Source organism: Melanerpes formicivorus, unplaced genomic scaffold (genome assembly GCF_026170545.1).
Source record: "Melanerpes formicivorus ecotype bairdi unplaced genomic scaffold, bMelFor1.0.p_v2 SCAF_78, whole genome shotgun sequence".
Lineage (NCBI taxonomy): Eukaryota > Metazoa > Chordata > Aves > Piciformes > Picidae > Melanerpes > Melanerpes formicivorus.
Genome location: NW_027142430.1, coordinates 2,372,392 through 2,393,603, shown reverse-complemented (window position 1 = coordinate 2,393,603; position 21,212 = coordinate 2,372,392). Strand labels below are relative to the sequence as shown.

Genomic DNA, 21,212 nt, shown 5'->3' with positions numbered 1-21,212 from the left:
TGGATTTGATTAAGGGCTAAAGTAAAGCTCCAACACCATTTAATATCATTCAATTGCCCATGTGATAATGATGAGTTATGGCAGTGCCATGGAACCAAGACCCTTGCAAACAGTGTTAAATGAACAGCAAATGTTCTGCTAGGTGTTGTGTTTAAATAAGCTCACTTGGGCATTGCTTATGCCTCAGCACTCAATTTTTAGGACTGAGGTTATTGGTGTTTGAGTAACGTTTTAGGAAGACAAATGTCCACGGAAATCATTTTGAAGGTTCTGGTGTGCAGGAAACCTGATTGCTGATAGAGTGATTGTTCAGGGGACTGAGGCCGTTGCACACGGAGGCTAATCAGGGAGAAGGATAAAGCTTGGTAAAGAAAGACAGAGATAAAGGTAAATAAAGAGTAATTTTATTCAGGATCTGTCTTGTAAAGAATCCTAGCTGTGTTTTTATTTATTTCTTTATTATGAGAGCGATTGCTTTATTGTGCAGTAAAGCCATGGGACACAGTTGCACCATTCCTTATGGGCGGTCATCCATCAGTACTTCCAACAAAGGTGAGTCTTTGATCCTTGCAATTAATGCCACTCTCTTGTGTTTGGGAAGAAGGTAAAGGGCAGTGCTGAAAATTTCATCCAGGAAACCACTTGGCAGTCTCTAAGCATGCTGGGTTTATCCCCATACGTGGTGGGTCAATGCCCATTCTGAAAAAAGAAAAAAACAGGGGGGAGAGCTTGTGGGTGCTCTGCCCTCCCTGCAGGGTGTTTTCCCCCAGGGAAACTGAGTCTGCCCCACTCTCCCCTCCCTGCCCAGCTGGGGTATAAAAAGCAGGACATTGCAGCTATTAGCTCTCCTTTTGGCTCCTGCCTCTCCTGGATGAGAGCTACTGTGGCTGCCTTCCTCCTCCTCTGCCACGTGGCTGGGCCTGATCCTTCTCCCTGATGCCTCTGTGCCTCTTCAGAGAGAGACTGGTTTTGTATTCGTCTTCTTTGTCCCCCTTCCACCCATCTTAGTTCCTTGTCCTTGGGAACCTTACCTGTTTTATATATATATATATATATATATATATATATATATGTATATATATATATTGTTTAAAGAAAACTCTTTACCTCTTGTGACCGTTTGAGGCTGTCCCCTTAAGAAAGGGAATATTGTGGTTGGATGTTTGTAAACAAAAGACAGATCTAAACTAATTTCATTGGTAGAGTGGGAGGAAGCACCTTCTGAACTGGGAGTACAGCAGAGAATCCTGGGCATTCCTGCACTTTTCTGGTCAGTCTTGCTTTTCCCCCTTTGCAGCTCACAGCATTCTGGGCTCTCGGCCAGGCTTGACCTTGAAACTGATAAACTGCAAGGCCTGTATTAACTGCTTTCCAATTAACACATAACTGCTTCTAATTTTTTTTCTCTTTTCTCTCTTTCTAACCCTTTCTGGGGAAAGGGGGAGAGAAGGGGGAGCAGAGGTGGGGAACCCCCTCAGCAGAGGGGGGGAACTCTCATTTCTGTGCTACTCTGTTGTATATTTCTGTATATATTGTAAATACTGTAAATTCTGTATATATTTCCCTGCGTTTCCCTGCTTTGTAAATATACAGCACCCACTGCTTTGCTAATTCAGCTGTGAGGTTTTTTTTCCTTCACTTTCCAGGGGGAGGAGAAGGCCCGGCCTTTCCCTTCCAACCCTACGACACCTCTCTACTTCCAGGCTGACTCCAAATTATTGCTTGGTGGATTTGCTCCTTCCTTTTTATTCTTCTCTCTCTGTTGGGAGGGAGGAGGGTGGAGCAGGGGAGAGATTCTCAGCCTTGCCCCCATCTGAGCTCTTAACTCTCAGTTAAGGCTTAAACCACCACACCAAACATGCTCTGTATGAAGGAAGTATAGTTGAAGGAATGTACTCATCACACTGCACTCAGCAGATCAGCATTGCAGTGGTTGTTTCATTAGCTTCACATTATTAATGTACAATATTAACAGCTTCTTTATGCTAATAATGATTAATTGTACTTCTGTTTTAGAAAACAACCTGACTCCACTCATGTGTTTAAATAATATTTGGTGTTGGCATACCTTCTGCAGAGCTTCCAAACAGTTTGGTATTGTCAGATAAGTAGATGAAAAAGACACAGAGCCACAGAATGGACTGGGTTGGAAGTGACCTCCAAAGTTCAACCAGTCCAACCCCTCTGCAGTCAGCAGGGACATACCCAACTAGATCAGGTTGCCCAGGTCCCAGTCCCTCTGCAGCTTCCTTGCACCCCCCCTTCAAGTACTGGAAGGTTGCTATTAGGTCTCCCTGGAGCCTTCTCTTCTCCAGCCTGAACAACCCCAGCTGCCTCCAAGCTCATCCAGTCCAACCTTGAACTGAGCACTGCAGGGTCAGCACCAAACCATGTCTCTAGGCACTAGCTCCACACACTGCTTGAACACCCCCAGGGATGGGGACTGCAGCACTGCCCTGGGCAGAACATTCCCATGGCTGAGAGCCCTCTCTGGCAAGAAATATTTCCTAGCCCCCAGCCTGAACCTGCCCTGCTACAGCCTGCAACCATTGCCTCTGCTCCTGGCCCTTGCCACCAAGGAGCAGAGGCTGTCCCCTCCTCACTCCAACCTCCCTGCAGGGAGCTGCAGAGAGCAAGGAGGTCTCCCTCAGCCTCCTCTTCTCCAGCCTCAACACCCCCAGCTCCCTCAGCCCCTCCTCTAGCCCAGGGGCTCCAGGCCCTTCTCCAGCCTGGCTGCCCTGCTCTGGACAGGCTCCAGCCCCTCAATGTCCTTCCTGCAGGGAGGGCCCAGAGCTGAGCACAGCACTCCAGGTGTGGCCTCACCAACACAATCAACCCTACAGTAAAACTTCCTCCTGTCTTTTCTTTGGTGGAAATGTCAGCACTCCACTGAAATGTCCCTGTTGAGGAAACAGCTTTCAAACAAATGGAGAAACTTTTGCAATAGGTTCATCCAGTTAAGGAAGCTTTGACAGAAATTTCAATAAGGAAAAGATAAAGCTCTAAATCTGTGTTTGTGTCTTTGTTGTCATCACAAGAACAATCTTTCTTTGAGGTCCCTGGTAACCAAGATTGCGCAGCCACCTTCTCTGGAAGAGGCCTCTGATCTCCTCGGTGGTTGTGAGGGGGTTGCTGTTTTAATGGCACATTTTCTGAGCACAGTAAAATTGATGACTTAGGACTGTACTGTCCCTTCCATCAAAGCCCTGGTATTCAAGGAGACTGTGCTGAAGGACTTGCCTCCAAAACAAAAAAGTTATACAGAGGCAGAAAAATAGTAAATACAATAACAGATGGTTTATATCAGCTTGACAGCATCACTTCTGGCCAGCTCCCAAAGCTACAAACTCCTGAGCTGGGAGTTGTTTGAAGCAGGGAACTGAGGCTCAGGAAGCTGCCACATTCTGTGCCGTGCACATGTGGCAGAGACACCTAATGCGAGGTCAGAGCTGTGCACCAGGCAGGTCAGTGCCAAAATGAGGAGAAGGCTGACCTAAGAAGGCAGCAGGGATTCAGCTAAGGAGATGGGGATGAACTATTTATTTACATTAACTATTGACAGGAAAACCAAAGGGACTGCTCCTGAAGTACCTCCAAGAGCTTTCTCCACTCAGGTCTTTTGAGGAAAGGCTGCTTAGAGGCTTCAGCTACAATCACACATCTACAGAAATTATTTCCACCAATAGATGAAAGCAGGGTGTGAGCTGTTTGGGGTAGAGTTTTTACAAGCATATTGATGAGCAGGTTGGATCATTACAGCTTATTGATCACCTGTCTGTTGAAGGCTTTGTGTAGTTTCAGTTCTCCTCAATTACAAAATCTAACCCCAGTGTGTTCCAAAAGAACAGGTGCAAAGAACAAAAGCGACTCCCTTCCCAGTGACCTGTAAGAGCAAGTCTTGCAAAGGCTTTAAAGGTTCCTGAACCTGGCCCAAGGCAGCAATTCAGTTTCTCTGGCAGTTCATGGAATCACAGAATGGCCTGGGCTGGAAGAGACCTTAGAGATCATCTGATCCAACCTACCTGTCATGGGCAGGGATGCCTCTCAACTAGCCCAGGTTACTCATGGCCCCATCCAGCCTGGTCTTCAACATCTCCAGGGAGGGGACATCCACAACCTCTCTGGACAATCCATCCCAGAGTCTTGTCACCCTTGTAGCGAAGAATTGCTTTCTAAGATCCAATCTAAACCTGTTTTCCTTCAGTTTAAATCCATTTCCCCTTGTCCTAGTTATTACTGCATCAACACAACCAGCTTGGTTTTGCCATCTTCCAATGTTTGTCAAGCACAAACTGAAATAAAACCCCTGAAACTCCTCTGCTGCTGCACAAGCAGCAGTGCTTATCCCTTCCCTTGAGAAAGAGGAGGCTGTTAGTAACTAATAGGTTCCTTCAGGAACTGGAGATTTCCCCCATCTCTGCTGTGGGCCTTCACCCCCTTCAGGGGGTTCTTTCTTTTCTGCAACTATATCATGTCCTTGTAAAAGACATTTCATTGTACAGCTGAAGCAAACAACCTCAGAAAATGAAAAACATGTGGCTTCATTTTCTTCTCCTTATGCAAGTCCATCATGGTGGTTGGAGTCACAGCTGGGTGGTCCAGCAGAGAGCCTAGAAAACATAGAAGACAACTTCCTCCTCCAAATGGTAGAGGAACCAACAAGAAATGGTGCTATGCTGGACCTTGTTCTCACCAACAGGGAAGGGCTGGTAAGCAATGTGAGGCTCAGAGATGGCCTTGGCTGCAGTGACCATGAAGCAGTTGAATTTAACTCCTCAGGGCAATCAGGAGGAAGGATTCCAAGCTTATGACCCCAGACTTCAGGCGTGCAGACTTTGATGGCTTCAGGGATCTGCTAGCCAAAGTGTCCTGGGACAAAGCCCTGGAGGGAAGAGGGACCCAGGACAGCTGGTCAGTATTCAAGGACCACCTCCTCTGTGTCCAGGACCTCTGTATACCAACAAAGAGAAAAGCAGGTAAGAATGCTAGGAGGCCTGCCTGGATGGGCAAGGAGCTACTGGACACACTATGACTTAAAAGGAAACTCTACAGGAAGTGGAGAGAAGGACAGGTAGAACAGGGGGGAGATAAGGAAGCTGCCCGAGCAGCAGGAGTCCTGGTTAGGAAAGCCAAAGCAGAGTTTGAATTGAATCTAGCCAGGGAGGTTAAAGGGAACACTAAGAACTTCTACAGGTATATGAATGGGAAGAAGAAGACTAGGGAAGGTGTGGGCCCCCTCAGAAAGGAAACTGGTGACATGGTCACAAGTGATGAGGAAAAGGCTGAGGTACTTAATAACTTCTTTACCTCAGTCTTCACTGCAAGGGCCTCTAGCCACACTCCTGATGTCATGGAAGTCAAAGCCAGGGACGGGGAGGAAGAACTGCCCATGGTAAGTGCAGATCAGGTTGGTGATCACCTGAAGAACCTGAAAGTGTTCAAGTCCATGGGACCCGACGGGATACACCCACGGGTGCTGAGAGAACTGGCAGATGAGGTTGCTAAACCCCTCTCTATCATATTTAAAAAGTCATGGCAATCTGGTGAAGTCCCCACAGACTGGAAAAGGGGAAACATTGCCCCCATCTTCAAAAAGGGTAAGAAGGAGGAACCAGGGAACTCCAGGCCAGTCAGTCTCACCTCTGTGCCTGGAAAGATCATGGAGCAGATCCTCCTGGAGTCACTGCTGGCTCAGAAGAATAGTGAAGAGGTAATTGGGAACAGTCAGCATGGCTTTGCCAAGGGCAAATCCTGCCTGACCAACCTGGTGGCCTTCTATAAGCAGGTGACAAAATTAATAGATGAGCGGCCAGCAACTGATGTCATTTACCTGGACCTGAGCAAAGCCTTCGACACTGTCCCGCACCACATCCTGGTCTCCAAGCTGGTGACACATGGGTGTGATGGGTGACCACTAGATGGATACAGAACTGGCTTGATGTCCACACCCAAAGAGTGGCTGTCCATGGGTCCATGTCCCAGTGGAGGCCAGGGACAAGCAGAGTCCCTCAGGGATCAGTCCTGGGACCTGTCTTGTTCAACATCTTTGTGGGGGACATGGACAGTGACATTGAGTGCACCCTCAACAGGTTTGCTGATGACACCAAGCTGTGTGGTGCAGCAGACAGCTGGAGGGAAGGGAGGCCATCCAGAGGGACCTTGACAGGCTGGAGAGGTGGGCACAAGCCAACCTCATGAAGTTCCATAAGAGCAAGTGCAGGGTCCTGCAGCTGGGTGGAGGCAATCCCAGGCACAAATACAGGCTGGGCAGGGACTGGCTGGAAAGCAGCCCTGAGGAGAGAGACTTGGGGGTGCTGGTGGACAAAAAGCTCAACAGGAGCTCTCAGTGTGCACTTGCAGCCCAGAAAGCCAATCAGATCCTGGGCTGCAGCAGGAGAAGTGTGGCCAGCAGGGCAAGGGAGGTGATTCTCCCCCTCTGCTCAGCCCTGGTGAGACCCCACCTGGAGTACTGTGTCCAGTTCTGGAGGCCCTATTACAAGAGGGATGTGGAGGTGCTGGAAGGTGTCCAGAGAAGGGCCAGCAGGATGAGCAGAGGGCTGGAGCACCTCTCCTGTGAGGACTTGAAGACTGTGAGGACTCCTGTGAGGCAACCAGCACCAGAACAAGGGGACACAGTCTCAGGCTGCACCAGGGGAGGTTCAGACTCGAGGTGAGGAGGAAGTTCTTCACCGAGCGAGTCATTCGTCATTGGAACGGGTTGCCCAGGGAGGTGGTTGAGTCATCGACCCTGGAGGCATTCAAGAGGGGATTGGATGTGGCACTTGGTGCCATGGTCTAGTCATGGGGTCTATGTTGATAGGTTGGATCCTCGAGGTCCTTTCCAACCTAAGTTATACTGTGATACTGTGATACTGTGACAGACTGAAGGAGTTGGGGCTGTTCAGTCTGGAGAAGAGAAGGCTCCCAGGTGACCTAATTGTGGCCTTCCAGGATCTGAAGGGGGCCTACAGGAAGGCTGGGGAAGGACTTCTCAGGATCTCAGTTAGTGATAGGACTAGGGGGAATGGAATGAAGCTGGAGGTGGGGAGATTCAGGCTGGAGGTGAGGAGGAAGCTCTTCCCCATGAGAGTGGTGAAGCCCTGGAATGGGTTGTCCAGTGAGGTGGTTGGGGCCCTGTCCCTGGAGGTGTTTAAGACCAGGCTGGACGAGGCTCTGGCCAGGCTGATCTAGTGTGGGGTGTTCCTGCCCATGGCAGAGGGGTTGGAACTGGATGATCCTTGTGGTCCCTTCCAACCCTGACTGATACTATGATACTATGATACCCACATCTTCTAAAGAGAAGGGAACTTACACCTCTGCCAGATTAATCTTTATCCTCAAGCAGGTGCTTGGTACCAGAGGAGGAGTAGCTTTCACTGAAGTTCTCCACCAGATCACAGAATCACAGAAACATTCAGATTGGAAATGACCCTCAGGATCACCAAGTCCAATGCAGAATCCCACTCTGCAAGGTTCACCCCTAAACCATATCCCCAAGCACCACATCCAAACCACCTTTAAACACAGGGTGGGTGACTCAACCACTGCCCTGGGCAGCACATTCCAAGGCCTGACCACTCTTTCCATTTTACCTGGCTAGACAACAAAACTGGTAGACAAGAAACCCAGGTTCAGGTGAAATATATGCCAGAAGGGAAGGAGCAGTCTCAAACCTGTCAGCAAATCTGCTTTTGCAACAGAAAATTAGGACTTTGTCTTTGATTCTGAGGCACTCAGGTGCCAGGTTTCCTCATACATGCTTCACCACCAATATCCTGCCAAAAAAGGAGGTCTACACTGAAGCCTGACTGAAGCTGGAGGGACCAATGGACACCTGAACTGCAGTTCTGAGGCAGTTTCTCTGCATCTCAAAGTCGCAGTGTTCAGACTCCATTACAAAATAAGCTTTCCTGTATTTCTGTGCAGAGCTCCTATTTTCACATGTCAAAATCTTCCCAGAGCATTCTCCCTTGCTGTTTGGATTTCACCTGCTTTTAATTTGGTGAAATGTCTCATGGCATAAATAAATGACAAGCTATTTTAAAATTTTCATCTCTTCCATTCCAGGTGTTGCTGGTTTGCTCCCAGAGGGAAATGTTACCCTCCCTGCAGCATTTGAGGACATTTGTGCAGCACACAGTCAAACAGAATTCTCCTCTTCTTCCTCTTGTTTTTCTTCCATCCCTTTCAAGAGCCCAGGATGTCAGGAGTTTCTGACACAGACCTTCCCGAATTTCTCAGGTATGCAGCTAAGCACAAACCCAGCAGAACCTCACAGCGATGAAATCAGCTGCTTTCCCAGGGAAGCAAAGTGGCGTTACAGTTCCTAGCTGGGCACAATATCGCCTTTCAGCAAGATAATCTCCAGCCCTTCTCTGAAGCCTATTCAGTAATATGTTTTGGACTTTACTCCTCTCTTGTGAGTCATGCTCTGTGCTAATACTAATTGGATCTGGCCTGTATTTCCTAGTTTTGCCGCCGAGCAGGTTACACCTCCTCTTTACCTGCTTCCCCTTCTCTTCTTCCTCTGCCTTGCCTGATGGTTCTTGAATGTATCCATACAAGTCACAGCAGAACAGGACTATGATCTCACATGTGGCGTTCAGGATACCAAACGGATTGAGCTTTTTCAAGTGATCTTGTTTTCATGGGTGAAGCAGAAGATGCCATGCTTGTCTTCCACTGCTCTATAAAAGACAACCTAAAACTAGAGTTCATCTTAGGAAGAAGTTCTTCAGTAGGAAGGTGGTGAGACTCTGGAACAGGCTGCCCAGGAAGCTATGGATGCCTCCTGCCTGGGGATGTTCAAAGCCAGGTGGGAGGAGGCCTTGAACAACTGAGTTTATTTGAGAGGTGTCCCTGCCCATGATGGGGAGGTTGGAATAGATGAGCTCTGAGGTACCTTCCAACCTGAAGCCATTCAGTGATTCAGAAAGGAAATCAGCTCACATTTAGAGCTCCAAAGCATACAGGTAACATTATTGTGTAAATAAAGAACAAATTAGGCCTTACAGTTTGAAAGAGGAACATTGCTGCTACTGGTGCCATAGCCAGAGTTTGTTGTCCTATCCTCGGCCACTGGAGTGGGCAGTGAGAGTTGAAGGCAGTTAGAACAGATTGTTGTGTTTGTGAATGCATTGTGTTACAGTGGATTCCATTTCTGCAGAAGCCTCTCTTCTTGTTTGCTTTATTCTTTTATTATTTTTACAGTTTCTTATATTAGTGGTTAGCCAGCAATTAGTTTTTTTAATCCAGGTTCAGATACAGTCTCATTACCAGCTCAGGTCTAATTGTGAGCATTATCTGCCTGCCAGGGAAAGTGGGTGTTTGCTTGCCTGTATTGTTTTTTTCCAGGCACATCTGCCAGGTTAATATTGTGTATGGAAGTTTTCCTTGGGACTGGGTTAGTGTGCAATCTTCAAGGTAAAAAGGCAGAATATTTTGAATTGAAGTGCTCCACAGCTGTGCCAAACACAATAGGCTTCCTCGTTACACATTGACTAATTAGCTCTCTGCAGCACTCTAGGTGAATTTCATCTCGAGCACTCTAATAATGCAATTAAAAATGTATAAAGGAATTAAAAATTAATTAAGAGGAGATCATACAAAAACTTTCAAATCTGGACTAAATTAAATGACTAGATTCAAGCCCCTTAGTTTTAAAGGACCTGCAGCTAGTAGATTAAGGAAGTTGGGATGCCACTAAGGGCTTCCTGTAGAGTAGCCTAAACTCCAAATCAAGCAGGAGGAAGAATAATCTCCACATCTCCTGGGGTCTTCTTGCTTTAACAACCACTTTCACCTTGCAAATAAAAATACCATGCCAATAAATTTTGCCACCAAGAGCCATCATCCCCATGTAACAGGCATTTGAAGGCAGCAAGAGAGAAGGTAAATTGACTGCTTTGAGGCTGTGTTTGAGTCTTGGGGCAAGAGGGGACTCAGCTGTTGATGTTCCCTGGCTCTAGGTGGATTTAGATATCAGTAGCCATCAAGGATCTGTTGACCCTGCCTCTTGCTCATGCAATCATGCTGATGCAGCACTCCATGAAGGGCAGAACCCAGCCAAGCCTGCCCCGTCCATACCTCCCATCATTTCCAGCTCTCTTCCAAACAAACTTCAGCCCAAGCATGCCCCAATCTTGCACACAAGTACAGAGTTCAAGTCCATAAAGACTTACAGGCAATTTTCTGCAGCATATGGAGCAGGAGCTGTTCTGGCACGTTAGATGTCCTGGGGACAACTATGGGAAGCACAGGCAGAGCATCCCACATCCTCAGCAGCAGGTGTGGATGCAGGCATGGAGGTCACTTCAAGCTGGAGGCACATTTAGTGCCAGGGGAAGCCATCAGGAGAGCGACAGCTGCCTGCCAGGATGCTGATTGCTAGGAAAGGATCTGAAAATTAAAGTAATGACATTAAGAGAGGTCAACTAAACAAAAGTCCCTATTTTTATAATCACAGCATTATCCAGTGCATTCCTCATGTAAACACAGCAAACGGCTTCCAGTAAGGTTCCCACTGTAATCTGCAACAGGTCAGACATGTCTGGTTTGGACAAAACCCTAATGAGCTCTCTTCTGGTACTGCCAGACCTGTCTCAGGGCTATATACTTGCCCTCAGTGCTCTGTGTGTGACTGCTTTCTGAACTGAGGACAGTAAATGACCTAAGCCAGCAACATCACACAAAGCCCAAGTGTATAGACAGTGGAATTTACTAAGAAACTGGCAAAAGCAGCAAGCAAAATTCTGTAATAAGGCATCAGAGCTGAAATGCACTCTAAGAGATCTCTGCATGGGTAATATAGAATCTTATTTAACTCAGTGGACATCTTCACTTTTCTATTCTGCTCCCTCCTCTCAGGTGTCTCTATGCATCTAGACATTTTTGTATTTATTTATTTGCTTTCAGGCATTCTTTTTAGGGAAAGGTACCAAGATGTTTACTCTTTTTTTGAGAGCTTTACTGCATGGAAAAGCTCTCTATAAAGATCATATTCCTGAACATCTGGCAGAGGAAAGAACTCACTTTGTAACCTAAGGGTTACTTAAAATATCCTGAGTGCAGAAATGTTTTCTGAAGCCACTCAGACTGGTGTTTAAAAATGGGGAGAGAAATTGTATCCCCACCTGCAATCACACATGTGTGCAAGTTTGAGGCCTTTCTTCCAGCTGCTTGTCCCAGGCTGCCTGTTTTAGTTTACAAATTAATGGTTATGAGGATTTCATACATCTGAGCTCAGGGTGATGCTATCCAGCAAGGGGTTCCTAGCTAAAGGCACCACAAGGAAAATGCTTTCCTCAGGCTCCTGTGAAGTTACAGCCAGTCCCTGTCACCTGTGTAAAGAGGGAAGGCAGAGCTGTGAACAGAAGTTCCCCTAAATTCAGGGCCAATTCTTTGGCTGCTTTGCCGCCAACTTTTTTTTTCCCTTTCTTTTTTTTTTTTTTTTTTTCCCTTCCTTTTGTGTTTTTTTTTCTCTTTACATAGGTTTTATTCAGCTTGGAGGTGGAAGTACAAACTGAATTCTAATATTTTCAACAGGAAAAAGAAAGCATTAAGAAAAGATGCTCAAAATGTGGCTTGGTCAGGAATTTTGAGAGGCTTTAAGTGCTTCAATTAGCAGAAATTAAAGTGGCTGTACAGGGTGATTAGTAGCTTTGGATTGTGTCTGGATGCCAGATTCATTTAGGACTCAGAAGGGATCTGATCCTGGTCTCTCGTTTGTTTCTCCTCTCACCTTTAACATATCTGATGTCTTCAGTCTGGGAGTCTTCCTCTGGTTTTGGTGTCAGAATGCATCTAGTTGGATTTAACATGTTGGGATAAAATTAGTAATCTCCACTGAATAAAGAGAATCAAGAATGATAGACAAATACCAGCTCTAAAGCATTATTGCAGGCCAATACCTCCCTGGCAGATACCTTTCTGTGCAATGACAGCAGCGAGGACTCAGAGCCAGCTGCCCCTCAGCAGCATTTCTGGCCTGAACACTGGTAACCAACCTGTTCCTTTGTAGGCTCCATGGCTTCTTTGATGGCTATTTCATATTGATTTGGACAACCCCCATGGGTACAGAGGACACAAGATGTGCTGTGAGCAGCGGATAGGCTGTCTTAGACAACCTGCCCTAGCCACGCAAGATCCATTCCTCATGTAAAAATCTCCCTCAGGAGAAAGGTGCCCCAAGTACTCCCAGGATGCTTCTTAATCTGGTAAAATGCACCTGCCTATGACTAGATTTTTGTATTTTAGCTGGCAGAAAGTGCTCCAGATGGGAAAGCTGTGCTAAATTGGCTTCCTCAGAATAATGACAGTGATGATGAGAGCTCACCTCACCTGCAGGAGAATGCCCCACTGCAAAGGCATCAGATAAACAAGCAGTCAGCTCTTGGAGCAATTTTATCTTGTATCCATACACACACAATGACCTTTAACGACTTTGCCCACCAGGGAGAGGTTCCGTGGCTAAACAAGCAGGGAAAACACATGAACCTGAAGAATTACTTCCTCTGGAAATAGCTAATATATTACTGCAAAATAGACCCCACGGCACCTCGGAGCACCGTGCTGGCCTCGTGCACAGCTGCTAGCCAGGTTACAAACCAGCCTGCAGCAAAACGTGAGGCACAGCCCCAGGAGCAAAACACTCTTCTGCCTCACAGCCCTAACTGAGCTTGCCATGAAGATGACAACACAGAGTGCAGCAGAGAGTGCTTTGACAGGCCTTACCCACTCCTCTGTCCAGGATGAAAGAAGACAATGGTTTTGGGGTTTTGTGTTTGTTTTTCTTCTGCACAGAGGACTTTTTCAGTGCAGTCTCTGTGGCATCCCACTGCACTTGCAATCTCTTTCCTTATTTGGGTGCAGAAATAGCAATTTTGTCTGCCTGGGTGAGGATTTCTACCATAAAGCCAAGGACAAATGCTGATTAGCACAGATTCAGTGGGTGAGCTGGAAAAGAGGCAAAAGCTTTTAAGAGGGAAATCCCACTGAGCAAGGCTCTGTCTCATCAAACTTTCCACACTGACAGTGCAGACATCTGTGTCTGAACTAATCACTGAAATTAATGACTAGTAAGCAGTGCCACTCTTACATTTCTGTGACCTATTTTAAATGCCTAGTTTAGGATGATTGAACTGATTCCACAAAAATTTGTTTCTTCCTGTCAACTCCAAAGGTACTTAAGCAGCACATGCTGTGATACAGCGCAGGCAGAGGCTCTACAACCTTGCTGCAGGGCTTACCAAGCCTAGACAGTTCAAGGTCATGATTTTTCCAGCCTGTCTGTAGGTTTCTCTTATTGCTTGTTTTGAACCTCCATGTTCTTGCTCATATGCATTTACACTCTGCATCTGGCTGCTACAGATCACTCTGCTCCTGTAAGAATCTAATCTGCCCAAGCAGATGCCAAGTATGAAAGCAGGGTATTACAAAGATTTGCAGGATATTTCTGCATGGAAAAAAAAAAATCTGCAAATGGATGTAAGTGGTGCAAGAACTCAAAGTAAAATGTTAGAGCAAGAGACAGTATGTTTGGTGAGGAACCAGCTCACTGCTACATTTCAAATACAAACTGTTATAAAATAAAGGCAAAACAGCACTGGGCACAGAGCAGATTCCCTAGAGGCTCACCACAACTACACGAGTTGAGCTTACATAGACATCAAACTTATTCATAAATATCTCCACAAATCCCAAACAGGCTCCTGCCCCCCCCCTCCCCCCCCCTCCCAGGCCCCAGTCCCGCCTATCGCTGGCTGTGGTCATCACAGCTGGGATAATGGTTTGCACTCTTGACCCTGTCGCTCCCAGCTGGTCTTGGATGCCTCAACACCTCACTCCCCGCCTCCATTTCTCTCATAGAATGGGTTGGGGCAGACCCCCTCCCCACCACGGGCAGAAATAACGACCCAGACAAACGGATTGCAAAAGTGATGGAAAGTTTAAATAGAAAACAGTGAGTGCGTGCAGAAAGCCAGAAGCACAGTGACAAGAGAGAGACCAAAACAGACCCAGAAAGATCCCATCCCTACCTAAGGGTGCACCCAAGACCCCCAGGGCTCCTCCTTCCCTCTCCCTCCCTTCCCCCCCCACTGCTAGGCTAGTCTCAGCTGGCCAGATCTGAGACTGCCCATCCCCCCCACCCCCGTGGCCTTGGGCCTAGCCAGGCCCATGACCAGGAGACATCTCCCCCAGTTACCAGGTGGCAGAGAGTAAGGAAAGAGGAAGTGCCAGACCCCACCGTGGATTTTATAGTGGTGCAGGAATTATGGTAGAAATACCTAATTTCCTGTGTCCACCCACTGGGCTGGACTTCTGGACACAGGAAACACCCCCATAGCAGAGGGCACCCAGCCCAAACTACAACATCTCCCAATACACAGCCCATGCAACACAGACTACAAACAGCCAATCAGCTTAAGGATCGAACCCCGCAGTCCCCAGCAACGCCGGCACCCACCGGCACCCACCGGCACCCACCTTGCCCTTGCGACGGCCAAGTATAACAATTTGTCACAGTTTGGCTGTTCCGGAGGTGGCAGAAAACAAAATAACTCCAAGACTGGAATAATACAGAGGTGCATGCAGGTATCACACTCTAGAAACGTGAACAAGTGATTCAGATGGAGATTTGAGAGTGGTCAGAAGAAGACATGTGACTGGGATCTCTGATATGATTTGTGATCAGATCTGGGCAAAGGAGCAGCAGACAAGGAGCTGAATCTGCAAGAGCTGTCTCAGCCAAACCAGAAGGAAGGGTAAAGAAAAAAAGATATTGGAGACATCTGGTTGGAAGCACCCTCCAAGCTCATCCACCCCAACTTCTGACCCAGCACTGCAGGATCCACACCAAACCATGGCCATAAGCACCAGCTCCACAGGTTGCTGGAACCCCTCCAGCACTACCTTGGGCAGCCTGTTCCGATGCTAGAGAACCAGAGATGGAAGAAATCATAGTTTCATAGTTTCATTCAGGGTTGGAAGGGACCACAAGGATCATCTAGTTCCAACCCCCCTGCCATGGGCAGGGACACCCCACACTACATCAGCCTGGCCACAGCCTCAGCCAGCCTGCTCTTAAACACACCCAGGGACGGGGCCTCGACCACCTCCCTGGACAACCCATTCCAGGGTTTCACCACTCTCATGGTGAAGAACCTCCTCCTCACATCTAGCCTGAATCTCCCCACCTCCAGCTTCATTCCATTCCCCCCAGTCCTATCACTACCTGAGATCCTGAGAAGTCCTTCCCCAGCCTTCCTGTAGGCCCCCTTCAGATACTGGAAGGCCACAATGAGGTCACCTGGGAGCCTTCTCTTCTCCAGACTGAACAGCCCCAACTCCTTCAATCTGTCCTCACAGGAGAGGTGCTCCAGCCCTCTGATCATCCTTGTGGCCCTTCTCTGGACACGCTCCAGCACCTCCAGATCCCTCTTGCAATGGGGGCTCCAGAACTGGAGGCAGTACTCCAGGTGGGGTCTCACCGGGGCTGAGTAGAGGGGGAGGATCACCTCCCTCGCCCTGCTGGCCACACTTCTCCTGATCAGACCAAAGCAGAATTTCTGTGACAACTTTTTAGAACACTTGCAAATATTTCTACCTGGTTTGTTTATTTGTTTGGGTTTTGTGAACAGTTTGGAGTGGAGAGTACAGCTGCTGGATGACTCTCCAGGCTGAAGCTGCTGCCTGTTCCATAACAGGACTCTGTTTTGCTTACATGGGAGTTTGGGCTAGGCTGGAGAACTTCCTTTCCCTCATGAAACTGCATTTCATGGTGTCACATCCCAAGTTCTCAGCTTGCAGAAAATTCAGCTGGATGAGTCATGATTATGCAAAGATATTGAACCTGCTGCTTACAACTTTTATTTGTACACCAGGCATCGTTTCAAACTTTATTGCTCCCATTTGCTTTCTATCTCTGATAAGAGGCCTGCCTACAAAACCCACAGGATCCTTTAAAACACACAGTTCATTAGTTCTGTTTTGAAAAGCATTGTAAACACTGAAAATACATCTCAGGCATAGATGTCTGGAATTGATAATGAAATTAGGGTTCATTCTAGGGCAGGGGGAATCATAAACCACATACTAATATGGAACTTTGGTCGATGGGTCCTGCAACTGGGATAACTCTTGGATAAAATGCCTTTAAATAGGTGTGGCTTCCATTTTACTCTCTCCCTCACTTCACTACCTCCAAAGTGACACTGTTTATCCATCCATTAGTTTGCTTTTCCTCAGTTTGTATTGGATTACAACCTCAGGACAGTGACAATGCTTCAGGGTAACAAAAGGACTTAGTTTCTATATCTTGCTGCCCAGTTTTGTATAGGTTCCCGATGGGCAGAGTCCAAGGGCAGGAGATTGAACACATCTAAGTGACAGGTTCTACACATTGGCCACAACAACCCCATGCAGTGCTACAGGCTGGGGTCAGAGTGGCTGAGAGCAGCCAGGCAGAGAGGGACCTGGGGGTAGTGGTTGATAGTAGCTGAACATGAGCCAGCAGTGTGCCCAGGTGGCCAAGAAGGCCAAGGGCATCCTGGCCTGTATCAGGAACAGTATGGCCAGCAGGAGCAGAGAGGTCATTGTGCCCTGTGCTCAGCACTGATTAGGCCACACCTGGAGTCCTGTGTCCAGTTCTGGGCCCCTCAGTTTAGGAAAGATTTTGAGCTGCTGGAAGGTGTCCAGAGAAGGGCAACAAAGCTGGGGAGGGGTCTGGAGCACAGCCCTGTGAGGAGAGGCTGAGGGAGCTGGGGTTGCTTAGCCTGGAGAAGAGGAGGCTCAGGGGAGACCTTGCTCTCTACAACTACCTGAAGGGAGGTGAGGGTTGGTCTATTCTCCCAGGCAAGCAGCACCAGAACAAGAGGACACAGTCTCAAGCTGTGCCAGGGGAAGTTTAAGCTGGATGTTAGGAAGAAATTGTTCCCAGAAAGAGAGATTGGCCATTGGAATGTGCTGCCCAGGGAGGTGGTGGAGTCCCCATCACTGGAGGTGTTTAGGAAGAGACTGGATGAGGCACTTGGTGCCATAGTCTAGTTAATCAGATGGTGCTGGGTGATAGGTTGGGCTTGATGATCTCAAAGGTCTTTTCCAACCTGGTTAATTCTATTCTATTCTATTCTATTCTATTCTATTCTATTCTATTCTATTCTATTCTATTCTATTCTATTCTATTCTATTCTATAGTGCTGTGCATTTGATGCATATGCTCCTGGCTTGGGAAACAATAGAGGTATAGAAGTAATTGTGGCCAGGCTGAGTTACCAAACCTTGAGGGAATTTATTCATTACTTAAACATGCAATGTCCTAGCTGTTGGTAGCTCACCTCTGTAAAATGCAGTCTTGGTGCTTTGTCATTTTGGAGACTGGGTCTAAAATAAACTTAGCTTTAACTCTACTAGCTGTTAATAAGGCTTTTTCTGCACAGCATTGCTGGAGACATAAGGAAAGGTTGCTGATACGACCAAGCAGAAAGCCATCTTTAGATATGGATAAGATACAAATAGAAACTGTAGATGTAAGCTTGCACACTTCCCTCTCTGCTTACCTGCCCAGCTACCTGTACCTGCAATGTCTTTTGAAGCCATGAGGTATTTACAATTAAATTTAACAAAGAGGTGGATTTCGCAGAGATACTGAGCTCATTCAGGTGTCGCAGGTGCCAGAGGAGAGGGTGGATATTAGTGCTGGCATGGAGAATAAATGTAAGTTCAGCCTTTATTAGACAGATGCATGCAAAAAGCCACTCAGATCCTGAGCTGTCCCTGCTCAGAGATTCCCACTCAGGAGGGATGTCAAGTGTGAGGCTTCAGTTTACACAGGAATTTGTTTAAATTGAAGCATCTGAAGGCAACTTCAAAGCTCTTTTACTCACTTCATCATGTTTGGCTACTTACTGCCTCCATGTGAATGATTTCAAGTAAAGTGACTAAATCAATGTCATGTCAGCGCTGAAACGGTGTCACAAAATCTGCCTTGAGCACATTTGAGGCTGTTGGTTGCTTTTCCACATGCCTGCAGAGTGAAGCATAGAGACTGCTCCATATTTCAGTGTGAAGTGTTTAAAGCCCCTTTCCACATGAACACTTTCACAGAATGGTAGGGGTTAGAAGGGACCTCCAGAGGTCATTGAGTCCAACCCCTCTGACAGAGCAGGATCACCTAGAGAAGGCCACACAGAAATGCATCCAGGTGGATTGTGGTGGGCTATGCCCATCAGGCGGGGGCTTGTGAGAGTTTTTGCCCTCCCTGGAGGGTGTTTTCCCCCTGGGAAACTGAATTGGTCTGTTCCACTTTCCCCCCACCTTGTCCAGCAGGGGTATAAAGGGGAGGACATTGCAGCCATTGCTCTCTTCCTTCTACCTTGTGAGGATGAAGGAGAGTTGCTGCTGGCTTGCTGCTTCTCTGCCACGTGGTCCTCCTTGCTGCTTCCACACTTTGCAAAGGACTGTTTTTTGTATTTCATATTTCTTTCTTTTCCCATCCATTCTTGTTCCCTACCCTTGTGAACCCTGCCTGTTATTGTTACATATGTGTATAAATATATACACATATACATATAATGTTTAAAGAAAATTCTTTACCTCTCTACTTCCAAGCCAAACCCAAATTATTTCTTGGTGGATTTGTTCCTTCCCTTTCTTTTCCTCTCTGTTGGGAAAGAGGAGGGGGGAGCGAGGGAGGGATTCTCAACCTGGCCCCCATCTGAGCTCTTAAGCCTCAGTTAAGGCTCAAACCACCACATGAGTTTTGAATGTCTCCAGAGAAGGACACTCTACAACCTCTCTGGGCAGCTTGCTCCATCTTCCCACGACAAAGGGCTGCCACAGAAACAAGCAGCTGGTTTCTCTTTGTGGTGCCTATTCCTATATTCCCAAACAGCTTGTTCCCAGCAAGCCAGTATGTCTTACAACAGCTTCAAACCACCCAAACTGGATGTGTCTTGCTTTCTGAGAGGAGCAGTAAGGATCCATGTGTATGGATCCCCATCAGCTTCCCAGGACTGCTCACATTTTCCTGCAGTCACCAGTTTGGCTAAATGGGGAAGTAATCATCATTATTTGATTGTTTGGCTATTATCTCACCACCCATCCACATGGGACCCCTGACTATAAGGCACCCTACACATAAACACCAGAAATCAGGCTTTCAGGAAAAACACTGCCATCAGGAAATGAGCTTGATTGCCCCAGCTCACACAGTACTGACCCACACTTTTCTGAGTGAACTAAACACAACCTGGTAAGAGTTGTGATCAATCTGTGTCCAGAAAAGACAAATGATAGTCAGCAGAGAGAGCAAACCACCAACACATTGAAGGAACAAGCCACAGCAGGACCTGCTACTATCAGGGTAGGCACCCTGAGGTGTCTTAATGTGATTATAATGTGGCTTCCTGCAACAAAACAATTAGAACTATCTTAGATAAAATATTATTATTGATATTCCACAGACAGAACTGAAGGCCAAGCAATTAAAGTTTGATTTTCCATCCTGTGCCTGCAATTTTAAAAGCCATTTCCAAAGACAGTTTCTCAAAACCACCTTCACTCTTGTACTTGAAGATCTCCAGATCTTAGTGGTTTCTGGACCACTGGATGCCTGGATACCACCAGGACCTCTGGAAAATACATCTAGCCTCTAGGGTTAGCACAGACACAGAGGTCCAAACATCCCAGGTTTAATTTCAAAACACATTGTTAATAGTTTCTATGCAACTTTCTTTTTTGCTTAGTTAGTTGGCTAACAAATTGAATGCTCCTTCTTCATGCAGCCATAAAGCCCCAAGAGAGATTGAATGGGCAATGAGGGATCTTTAGAGCTTGCTTTCAAGACACAAACATCTTATTTGAATACATTAATTTTGCTCCCCAAAGTGCATTTCTGTTCTGTTCTGTGCTGCTAGTGAGGGGGGAAAAAGTAATGCATGAATCTTTGTCATTCCATGAACATTGATTTAATGGAGCAGTCTAATTTCTGAGTGCTCAGGACACAACTTTTACTTGCCCTGATACAGCCAACATTCACCCTTTTCTCTAGTGACCTCACAAGGGACAGAGTGCAGCCTCAGAGAGTCTGCAGGTGGTACAAACCTGGGAGGAGCAGCTGACATAGCAGATGATCATACTGCCACCCAGCAGGGTCTGGACATGCTGGAGAAATGGGCTGACAGGGAGCTCATGAAGTTCCTCAAAGGAGATCACAAAGTCCTGCTCCTGGGGAGCAACAACACCGGGCACCAGTGTGTCCTAGGACCAACCTTCTAGAAAGATGTTTGTCAGAGACAGCCCTGAGGGTCCTGGTGGGCATCAGGCCGGCTGTAAACCAGCAGTGTGCGTTTGCAGCAGAGGTGGCCGATGGCATTCTGGGTTGTACTGTGCAAAGTGCTGCCCCCAGCACAAAGGAGGTGACCCCTTCCCTCTGCTCTGCATGTGGGAGACACACCTGCTGCGCTGGGCCCTGTGCCGATCCTCCTAGCACAAGGAGGTCAGGACACACTGGAGCAAGTCCAGAAAAGGAGCATGATGATGGTTAAGGGATTGGAGCCACAGCATGAGTGAGTTGGGTTCATTCAGACAAAGGTTCTTCTCAGTGATGCCCTCTGAATGGCCAAGATCCAACAAGCACAAAGTGAAGCACAGGAAGAGAAAGTGGTCAAGCAGAGAATCAGGTTGCCCAGAGAGGCTGTGGCACCTCCATCCTTGCAGAAATTCAAACCCAAGCCTGCCCTTGCTGCCCTTGCTCAAGCAGGGTGTTGTGCATATGTCCTCAGAAACAAGCAGCCGATATATCAGTGAATATATAAGTTAATAGTTCATTTCTATATATAAAAACTCTGCAGTGGGACATTGACAGTCACCCCTCACAGGCATCGATACTCTGTTGGTGGAACTACCTTTACACAATGTTTATGTAGGGGCACTTAAATCAAATGGTTCACAGTACTTAGAATCGAAACTGATTGGGAAAGCAGCGGGGGAGGGGTTGGTCAGTGACCGGCAGCCCTCCACCCGCAGCGATTTGAATGCTACCCTTGCTGGAATTCTACAAAGAAAGGCTGGCTTGGCTTACTCACCAGCTGAGAGCTTCATGAAGTCTTCCCTCGATGATGTTTACAGTCTGCAGGATGTGGCACGGATGTGCTGTGATAAGGAGACAGGAAATGGCGCCGACCGCGTGGCTGTGCTGCCTGGCTGCTGCTGCT

The 21,212-nt window shown here is 47.2% G+C and overlaps 1 long non-coding RNA gene across 4 annotated transcripts in view; it reads right to left on the bottom strand.

Annotated features, from left to right (window-relative positions):
- Nucleotides 1–393: 393 nt before the first annotated feature.
- Nucleotides 394–21,212, bottom strand: part of LOC137454266 (uncharacterized) — a 153,029-nt gene continuing 132,210 nt past the window's right edge. The window contains exons 1-4 of one of the 4 annotated variants that reach the window (XR_010990568.1): nt 21,084–21,209; nt 11,741–11,802; nt 10,182–10,398; nt 394–699 (exon numbers count right to left, since the gene is read on the bottom strand). This is a non-coding gene — a long non-coding RNA (uncharacterized lncRNA). Of the gene's footprint in view, nt 700–10,181; nt 10,399–11,740; nt 11,803–12,732; nt 13,433–17,904; nt 18,743–21,083; nt 21,210–21,212 lie in introns of those variants that run through there. The other 3 variants (XR_010990570.1, XR_010990569.1, XR_010990571.1) reach the window with 3 other exon arrangements.